The sequence below is a fragment of the Phasianus colchicus genome, chromosome 8 (genome assembly GCF_987193195.1).
Source record: "Phasianus colchicus chromosome 8, bPhaCol1.hap1.1, whole genome shotgun sequence".
Taxonomy (NCBI): Eukaryota; Metazoa; Chordata; class Aves; order Galliformes; family Phasianidae; genus Phasianus; species Phasianus colchicus.
This window is the reverse complement of record NC_143443.1, coordinates 9765503-9775756: the sequence shown is the minus strand read 5'-3', so window position 1 is coordinate 9775756 and position 10254 is coordinate 9765503. Positions and strand designations below refer to the sequence as shown.

General features: G+C 39.3%; 1 long non-coding RNA gene across 2 annotated transcripts; it reads right to left on the bottom strand.

Moving 5' to 3' along the window:
• Window positions 1-3662: 3662 nt before the first annotated feature.
• LOC149917016 (uncharacterized) lies at window positions 3663-7830 on the bottom strand. 2 transcript variants are annotated; one of them, XR_016468527.1, is made up of 4 exons: window positions 6907-7830; window positions 6545-6626; window positions 6073-6133; window positions 3663-4093 (listed from the first exon to the last, which is right to left on the bottom strand). It is a non-coding gene; the product is annotated as an uncharacterized LOC149917016 (long non-coding RNA). The 2 variants fall into 2 exon arrangements; XR_016468528.1 differs by lacking the exons at window positions 3663-4093; window positions 6073-6133 and adding an exon at window positions 6144-6420.
• Window positions 7831-10254: the final 2424 nt, after the last annotated feature.

Genomic DNA, 10254 nt, shown 5'->3' with positions numbered 1-10254 from the left:
AGCTATATTCCATTTCTAGTTGTGATGCATCAAATTTAATAATTATAGCAATCTGTTGGAGATTTTTTAAAAATACACTTACTGCATTTGATGTCTCTGATCACTATAGAAAGCTTATGCTATTTTATAGTCTGCTGACTAAGCTCATCTGTGCACCAGATGCATTTTATCAAGGCACAATGTTTGCCTTTTGAACTAGCTGATATATTTTACTTTAAATGAAGATGAGATATACATTCTTTGGCAACATTTAGAACCTTGTTCAGCACAATATCCATTTGCAGAAAGTCATAGCCTCTATCTAAATGGTACACCAAGCCATGGCCATCAGCCCAAAAGAGGCAGGGGGTAAAAAATCCTAGAACCAGAAAAGACGCCAAGTTTATCTGATGGATAACCAAGCCAGGATTACTCCGTGTCATTTGGACAGATCTTTGTCCTACTTGACATTGTGCAACTTTTCTAGGCTATTTTTACTAGTCATTATCCAGCTAGGAAGGTTTTTCTAGTATCAAATTTAAGCTGAGCCAATGGGTAGTCAGAACTTTTTTCCAGTCTCCCCTGAGCATAGAAGGAAGACTGTTATTTTCCTTTTGCAGCAACTTTAAAACTGAAATCAGTACTTCAATGATTGCACCTTTCCTTGAAGGAAAAAAATAGGAACCCCAATTGCTCAGCCTTCTTATGGCACATTTTCTAGACTTCTGTTAAATTTAATTCTTTCTTGAAGAGCAGAGCCCAAAACCACACTCATAACCCCAGAATAGTCCAATCAGTACCAAGAACTGAAGAACACACAGCAAATCAAAAGGCTGCCAGCAAAAAGCACTGAGCTATTGTGAAAAAGAAAAAGAAAACCCCTCTTCCAGTGCAAAACAGTGTGATTAGCTAGAAGAGTTATCCAGATGGAACACAACTATGAGCCATAGTAGCAATTCTTATGTACAACCTAAAGCTACTCTTAAAATGGATGAGTTTTTTTTATGTCTGCACTGTTTTTCCTACAATAAACCTAGTCAGAAATTACTTACCACCAAATGCATTTCAGGAAGCTGTTTTATTATGCCAACTTTTTGGTATCCCAAATTTTGTTGGAGCAATGTTTTGTGTCTTCATTCCTTGTGTTCTTTTTGCCCTAAGAGCTCTCTGTGTTCTCTCCCAGTATGGGAAGAGAGGTGTTGTTTTTTTTTTTGTTTGTCTGTTTGTTTTTAACAGATGTTAAAACTATGAATATCTAATCATTTCACCTAATTTAAGCTCAAAACACAGAACTCCTTTATTTATATTCTGAGTCAGATCACCTTTGTTTTCCTGAAGAAGTACTGCATATAGAGGATATTGATTTGAAGCCATCAGAACACTGAGATATTCTTATCAGTAAATTATTTTCCTCCCCAGAAGAAACTAAGCTTTTAAACTTTGAATTTGCATTTAGTTTCCAGTCATTGGCTCTTGGTATGCTCTAACTGATACATTAAAGAGCTCTTTCGCATCCGTTATTATTTCTCTGCAATTATATATGCATTCTTAAGTCAATTTTCAATTTTCTGACTAGGTTAATTTCTGCCTTTCAGGAAACAAGTATTTACTTTTTATATAGAAAGTACCTGAGCCCAGCACTACAGAAAACAAACAAACAAACAAAGGTTATATGGAAATATACTTCATGTGTTTTCTTGTTTAGTATTGCTTAAACTAGCAGATATGCACCACAAAATATATCTTATTTTCTCACAGGTCCAGTACTTGAAATAGAAACCATTTATTTCTACCTTACCATCCCTTGTGGCAAAGAAAACAACTTTTAGTCTTTTTCTCGTTGTTTTAATATGACATTACCAGCTAACATGCTAAGTTTGAGCATAATCTTGCATATTTAGAGCACAACTGCAAGCTGTTTTAGACATTAGCAGTAATTGTCAAAGGTTTGAAGCCTGTCTGGGGAGCAGGGTGAAGCTCACACAGGAATTTCATGCACTGCTGGAAATCCCTACCAGACTGTATTATTTGCTTCAGAAAGCAGCTAGGAGATGTGCCTTGTACTAGGAACTTTGCCACCTTCTTTTTCCAAATAGTCTTTTAGTTCTGAGGAAAGTTGACTGCAGTTCCTCTGTGAAAAATGGAGCACAGACAGTCTCTCAGCCTGTCTAGACATTCTGGATGCTGAGTGTTTAATGTCCTGGTATAACATAGTTGGACTATAGCAGTGGAAAGTGATGAAGGCAGGAAAGACAACAGGCAGAAATTCTGGTTTAGCAGGCATAAATACACTGCTGCTTTAGCTGCTCCATACTGCAAGAGGCTTGGGAACAATTGCCTAGGTTATGTCAAGGAAGCTCTGTCTAGAGAAATCACTTCTTACTACAGAGATACACCCCTTTTTGTATACCTGTTTGCTCCAAGAAATAGCTGGAAAGAACTGTTAGCTATCAAAAATGTGACTGTGACTAAAAGTCACAGTCCAACAAGTCCAAAATGGGAAACGGGATCTGGTTTGTTATGTTTTCCTTCTAGCCATATTCCTACATGGATACCGTTCTTTCGCATGTTCTTTTTTGTTTTTTCATACTCAAACACAGTTTTAAGGAACAATTCACCAAGATCTAGAAAACTAGAAATAATACACAGGAAAACGTATCTCAGAGGGCAATCCAAAAATGAGGAACCTCAGTAACTGTTCTCTGAAGTGTTTGGGAGCCGCACAAATGATTGATATACAACATTTAAGTGCGTTAATTAGCTGAATGAAGAAACATGAAATAGCCTTTATGGCTCTGAGTGGCTGTAGAATTTGATTAAGTGGCATTAAATTAATTAATTGGCACTAAATTAATTAATTAAATGGATTAAAGTGGTTGACCCACTTGGTTCTCAGGTACAACTCAAGTACCACGTTCCATGAGCACTGTCACTAAGGAAGTTTTGAGCTATTGCATAAACTGGAAGATATTTTAACTTTTTCCATTTCCCTGCAGATGACGTTGCATCACAACTGTAAACACCACTAAGATCTCTTATATTAATGACTTCAGTCTTCAGTTGGATTAGCAGTTACCAGAAGCGTGTGCTGTCAGCCTCATTTTACGTAACAAATCTCTCTTAAACAACATGAAACATGAAGTGCTGAACTGCTGGCCACAGCTGAGGCACAGGGTTCAAAGCAGACTAACACATGAGAAAACTGGAGATATTGTGAGACTTCAAGTCCTACACAAGGTGCTTTATTATAACCATTTCCTTGAACTTTCAGTTTATCCTTCTGTTGTCACTAATTCTAGAAGGAAAAGGAAGGGATTTGCATTACATTAGGGCAGATGGGAGTCTCAAATTAAAGATTTAATAAGAGCTGTTTAAGGCTTCTTCCTACAAAGGGACTGTCACTCCTCAATCTGGAACATCAGCATAGCCACCCCAGCTGGCTCACTACCTTCTTTGGAACATTACCTTTCTGAATCATCTCAAGTAAAGCTCAGGTACAGTCATGTAAATTCTGATTCAGGTAAATAGCTTCACCTGAATTACAAAGCCAGCAGAATCAGTTTCCTGGCATTTCCTGAAATCCAAAATTACCTACTAAGGTTCTAGATGCAGGCCAACTTGTGCCAGGGAACTTTTTGCATGTTTTGTTCTCTCATTATAGTGAAGATCACTACTCAGTGTTTTATAATTTGGAGTCATCTTTAGGAGTGTCACCTTCAGATAAAATGATGTTCTCGTGCAGTTACTGTTGCAACTCAGCAATACCATGCAAAATTTTCTCAAAACTGCATTGTGATTGAAGTAAAAAGAAATACAAAAGGAAGAGACAAATAGATGCCTAGAACACAAAGATTTACTTTTATTTATTATTCATCCTCTTCAGCTATTTCTATTACCAGAGCCCACTCGTACTTTGGCCTATTACTCTTGGAGCACGATCAGTATCTAAGTATAAATGTACAAGATAGCTCAGGGCAGTTGGATGTGGACAGAAAAGCAAGTAACTCCATCTGGATATTGCCTCCACACCTAGGGAGTTCTTCATCACAAGAACGATGCTGAGAGCTGTCCAGAAGAAGGCCATGAAGATGATCAGACAACTGGAGCACCTCTCCTACAAAGAAAGGCTGAAGCTGTTGGTCTTTTTCACTATGGAGAAGGCTCTGAGGAGACCTCATTGCAGCCTTACAGTACTTAAAAGGGGCTTATAAACAGGGGGGACACAACTTTTTACACAGTCTGATTGTGATAGGACAAGGGTGAATGTTTTTAAACTAAAATAGGGGAAATTTATATTTGATATTAGAACAATTTTTTATTTATTTTACTCAGAGTGGCAAAGCACTGGCACAGGCTGCCCAGAGAAGCTGTGGATGCCCCCATCACTGAAGACATTCAAGGCCAGTTTGGACGGGGCCCTGGGCAGCCTCATCTGGTGGCAGGGGGTTGGAAACGGGTGACCTTTAAAGACCCAACCACTGCCATTCTATGGTTTCATGATCAGTAATCATTGTATTAATATCTTCAAGTCTACATCATACAAGTAACAGCCTATTTGCTGTTGCTGGAATTTTTAAAGGTGTAGAAAACTGGAATAAAAAAGATGGACTGGAGAAGGAGTCACTCTTCTCAGTGATGCCAGTGAAAGGACAAGTGACAATGGGCACAAACTTAAACATGGGAAATTTTATTTGAGAATAAGACTTCATTGCGTGAGCACTGGAACACTCTGGAACAGGTTGCCCAGAGAGGCTGTGAAGTCTCCAGCCTTGGAGATGTTCAGAACCTGACTGAACAAGTCCCTGAGCAACCTACTGCAGGTGACTCCGCTCTGAGGACTTGGATTAGACAATTGCCAAAGGTCCTTTCCAACATCAACTAGCCGGTGACTCTGCAGCAATCTCTATTCAATTACATGACACAGCAGCAAACACAGTCATCTCTTCTTAAACCCAAGACTACAATCAAGTTCCTTCTCATCTCCCTGTTCCTGTAGGTCTGTACCCTTCAGACTGTCATTATGCGTTTCATTACTGTTCTTACAGTAAGGACAGTCTTAAATTAATTCCCTTTCCAGGCTAGTTTTAAGCATAGCCTGAACAAATGTAACAGATAGACCTTGGAACACTCCTAAATGAGAACAGCAAATTAAATGAAGATGTTACTGACTCAGTAGAAAACTTCCGATAGTGTTAATTTGGTAACAGGGCCGGGGATAATTAGGAAACCCTATTGCTTAATCAGCATGAAATCAGTAACATTCTTTGTCTGCATCCTATACACCAGGAAATAATAAAAGAACTTTCACCAAACAGGTAAATATTATTAAATAATGGCTATTACTGCACTGTAGAACAAAACACTAATTTGTTGCCTTTCCTGACACAGAAACTTAACAAGTCTGGTGGCTGGAATATAAGAAAGCTATGTATCATTTTTAATTCAATTTTGAGCTAATCTACTGGCAGGAAGAAAGAACTACTACTTCATGAATAAAAATAGCAATCTGAAGAGTTTAATGGTAGTTATCACATATGATAGTGGTTTGGACAAAGATAATATCAAGAAATTGTCCTTTAGTGATACATGGATTATGATATAGCAAGAGCAAAACTATTGCATTGAGAAAATGCAAAGGAATTTGTATAACGTAGCAATAAAAGTGATATTAAAAGAAACAGAGCAAAGAAACTGAGGAGAAAGATAGTACTGAACCTTTAAAAAAAGGCATTAGCTAGAGGAACTCTTTTCTTTAAATGACTGTCTATGAACTTTTCTTTCTACCGTGATATCAGAAAGAAACGACATTTCTGTTTCCCCTCACCCAACAAGGAAGTACTCGTAAGTAATATTTTAAAGTAATTTTTCCTACTTCGCACATAATTAGTGATAACTAAGTTCAGCTAGCTCCCATCTTGGATATAGAGTATTCCCAGCCTTCCAAATATCTAATCAGTTTGCTATAGCATACTACTGCATGATAAGCTAAGTTATATTTTTACTGTAACCATTACCTGTTTTAGTTATGTCAGAGCAATCCAAATAGCATCCAAATAATTTCAACCTAAAGCTGCTATCAGCAGGAGCCCTTACCTGCAGAAACATCAAAGCAATTTGCAAGTAAACTGGAGAAATTCAGCAGGGAGGAAGTTACCTGTATGAGAACAATGACACAGTCCTTAATACTGATCTTTTGTTGTTATTTTAAAGTGCATGAGAAGCTTTATTTGGGGTTTAAGTAGAGTATTAATCAAGCTTTAAAGATTTTGCCTCCTGAGTTGGAGTTGTTGAAGATGCTCACAACACTTCATGCATTCAGTTGAAACAGAAGGTTTTAGTCAAAAATAATTGTTCCTCTTCCCCCTGTGTTGCCTTTATTAGTTAGGGTCTCACATAGTGCATTAGTTATCTCCAGTGAGGATAAGTGTCCTGGTCTAGCTCCTAATTCAGAGAGAATAGATACATTTATTTTAGTGGTAATTATAAAGTGATTACTTAAGCATCATTAAATCATCACACAGTGAAGTTCTTCTACAAAGAGTCTGAGTGACTAACACATACTAACCTGGGGTGGGTGCTTCCCATAAAGTAGTCAGAATTGGTTTCACAAGTTCTCTTACTGTTGCTGATCCGCTGATTTTCAAAGCCTTGTCACAGTAAAGAGATAGCAACAAACAACATTTTAGTGTTATGTAACAAGCAATAAGTAAAAATACACTCTAGATAACCATAAAGTCAGTGGTTTCAGAGCTTGTACAAAACAGGTATTTTTATATTTATACTGCACCATTAGAAGTAGTGAAACACCAGCCTTAGCTTAGGCTTGAGTAGGCAGATAGAGTGGTTAATACCTTAAGACATCAACAAACTTTCTGAGGAAGGGGATGCACAGAAAACCATCTTTAAGTTGTAGGTGTCTCCACTTACTCAATAGAAGTGTTCATCATCATACTGGAGAAGGCTTTGATCAAATGAAAGATGATTCTGGTCTCAGCAGGGCAGTTGGACTAGATGATCTCTAGGCTCTCTTCCAATCCAAACTCTTCTGTGATTCTATGATTTACTCATTCATCTTTTGGTTACTCCTCATGTTACATTCAGAAACACAGTGGAAGGGCAACACAGGAACACAGCAGCAAAGAGACCAGCACAGACAGGATGGTATTTCAAAGGAGAGTAAAGGTGCTCACCCATCTCCAAAGATGTAGGCTTACCAGAAAGACTCCACATAGGAGAGATCTCCAACCAGAGATCCTTCCCGGTGGCAGTCAGCCCTTACATGAGGTCTAAGAGGTGCAGCCAGGCTCCACTCTTGTCTTCACCTGTGCTCCCAGGGCTGACGGGTCCTTTCCACAGGTGCTCCATCAGTGCTTCAGGCCATGACTCAACAGTTCCCATACACCTTGTTAACTGGAAGAGAAAGAAATGCTAGAATCAGAGCGTATTTTATTTTCATCTCAGTTGCAAATTCGCTGTAAAACAACCCCACAGCATTCCGTATTGTTGTCAGAACTGATAGAGCAGCACCACGTGAATTACAATGTTTTCTAGTACAGATGTGGTTGAAGTGATTTGCACATGCAATAAGCGGAAATTTTCCTCCTTTGTGTGCCGTAGCCACAGTTAGGACAACATTAAGGAAGTTCTGCAGGCAATACCTGGGTGTGGGGAGTGGTTGTGTATTTACCTGCAGTGTAAACACTGCAGTAAATTTGCAGCCCTTTTACACGTTAGAAATCTGAGACACAGGAAAGGATCAGGATTGGCCAGCCAGCAGCTCTGAATGGAGCTGCAGCCATAGACAATCAGAGATAAATAGTAGTGAGTCACTGTATGTTAGTTACATGAGACTCATCTCTTCTGTGATGCATCTTTGCACTTTTTTTTTTTTTTTTTTTTTTTTTTTGCATTTCTCTCTGCACCTGCATTAAATAAGTGCCTTAAAATAGTGATATATATTTTTAACTAGATTTATGTCTCATTTAGTGCTTAGGGATTGCCTCACTACTCAATTATGTGCTTACAGAAGAAATTTTTCATAGGATGCATTACAAAAAGCTCTTGGACTCTGTATAGAAGATAATAGTAAGGTAGTTAAAGACCAAAGTAAGTTTGGAGGGGAAAGACTGATATTTGTAGGGGGGGAAGCTTTTCTCTGTCTATTCTGTCTATTTAACTATTGTATACTGTCTATTTTCTATTTGAGAAACATTGAAAAACTAAATGATGAAAAATGCTACTAAGTATAGACTCTTAATTTCCTAGTAGTGAGCCTTTAGAAGCAAAATGTGGCTTTCCAAATCTCTGATAAGTTACCCATTCAGAGGAAAGTGACATTTATTATTTTCCAAGGAAACATAAAATGGATCTAAAAGTATACGCTATAGAATTCTAGGGAGACCTGATTCAACATCCATTCCCCTTAAGAGTTGTGACTGCAACAGGTCATTTGCCCTTCCTCAGTGAATTTTTCTTGCTGCAAAGTGGAAATAGCCAATTCTAAGCGTAGCATTTTCTGTATGCAGAAGGTACAATTACTGCCAACACAAGCTGTGCTGCACTTCAACTTGGAAGTTAGAAATAGCTCCTTGTAAAGATCTTAATTTTGCAACTGACCTGTGTATATAGTTTCAGGGATGGGGAACTGAAAATATATGGGTATAAATAAGTGATTTAGCAGTCTGTGACATTTAAAGGATGCCATTAGTAACATGCAGTTCAGTGCCCAGCTGAAGAGGGGTAAATAGTCATAGAATCCACTTGTTGAAAATAAAAACAGCACCATTAATGTCTTTTCAATTGCAGCAAAAGATGGAAGATGCTGTGATTTCAAAATCATGGAAATAGCTTTTATTATTGCTTGAAAGGATGGAAGAAAAGTGGATCTTTGTATCCCTCCCTTTCCTATTCCTATCCCTTTGTGACAGGACAGAGTTGCCTCCCTCAGGTGGGCTCAGGTGTTAAATACTGGTTATATTTGGGTGAGAAAGGATTGACCCAGCAAGCCATATCTAGCATCAGTGTCACTATGTTTTTTTTTGGGATGGCTGAACTTCTTTTACTTTGCCTGAAGATGCTGGTACCTAAGTCACTCAGTGCTGGCATTTAGTACCAAAGCTGTGCTAGGGCTGGGTGTAAGTGCAACAGGAGAGTTTCCCTTAAGAGCAGCCCCCTGCCCTGGGGCTCAGCCTCAGGCACTTCAGTCACAGAATGCTGGGGTGGGAAATGGGCAAAGAGGGGTGAAGCACCCGCAGATCAAGAGGAAATAGTTCCCAACACCTGAGGCAGGGCAAGGATTGTGTGGAAATGGCAAGAGCTGGAGTCAGTTTGAGTTGGGCTGTGTGGAGAGGGGCACAGCTGAGCCTTTTGGGCTCATGGATCTGATGCTTGGCTCTGAGTCCTCATAGCTCTGGAAATTTGGGGGAAGAAAGAGCACCTGCCTAAACAAACTGTGATTTGTTTATTTGGTAGGGAGAAGCTGCAGAGGCAGTGAAGTGCAGTAATGGGAGAGCTTGTCAGGACTCCTTCTCATGTCCAGATTTTGAGACATTTCACTTGGAATTTGTTTGATATTCTCCAAGCCTGACAACGTCGTCTCTGTTTTGGTGTTGCCTGTCTCTGAGTGCTGCTGCTGAGCCCAGGGAGGATGACTTTTCTGGCATCTTGAACTAAACTGAGAGGAGGCTTCCTTCTGCCACTTTCTTCAGAAGATGCATCAATCCATGCTGTCCTTAATCCTTTCTATAGATGATGATATTTAAAATCTTCAAGTATTTGCATAAACAATTGTCAAGGATGTAGAGGAGGTACTGCTTTAAAAGGGAGATGGTTATATTGGTCTGACTCCTACAAAGGCTCCTGAGGCAGGAAGAAATCCTACTGCAGTGTGATATGATAGAGCACTGAGCATTTACAAGCTGGTCTCTGCATCTTCAGCGCTGAGGCCCCAGCACAGCACCATTGCCTTAAGTTCTGCTGCAGCTGGAGACTGAGCTGATTTATCTGCACGCCAAGCACTTGGCACTCTGCTGTTTCCAGCTCCTTGCAGAGGTGGACGGTGAAAAGGAGGAAGCAAAGAAGGCGCTGGGAGGTGTGGTGGGGAGCTGGGCAGAGATTTCACTTGGCGTCTGGGAACTGACTGCTGAAATTTACACCTAAGCATTAATGTCATCAGTTCTGAACTATGCTGGAACTTTATTCTGGTGTCATCGCTTTGTGAGGTGATGACACCAGATTTATTTGGAACAAGTAAAATAGTATTTGATTCTTAATACT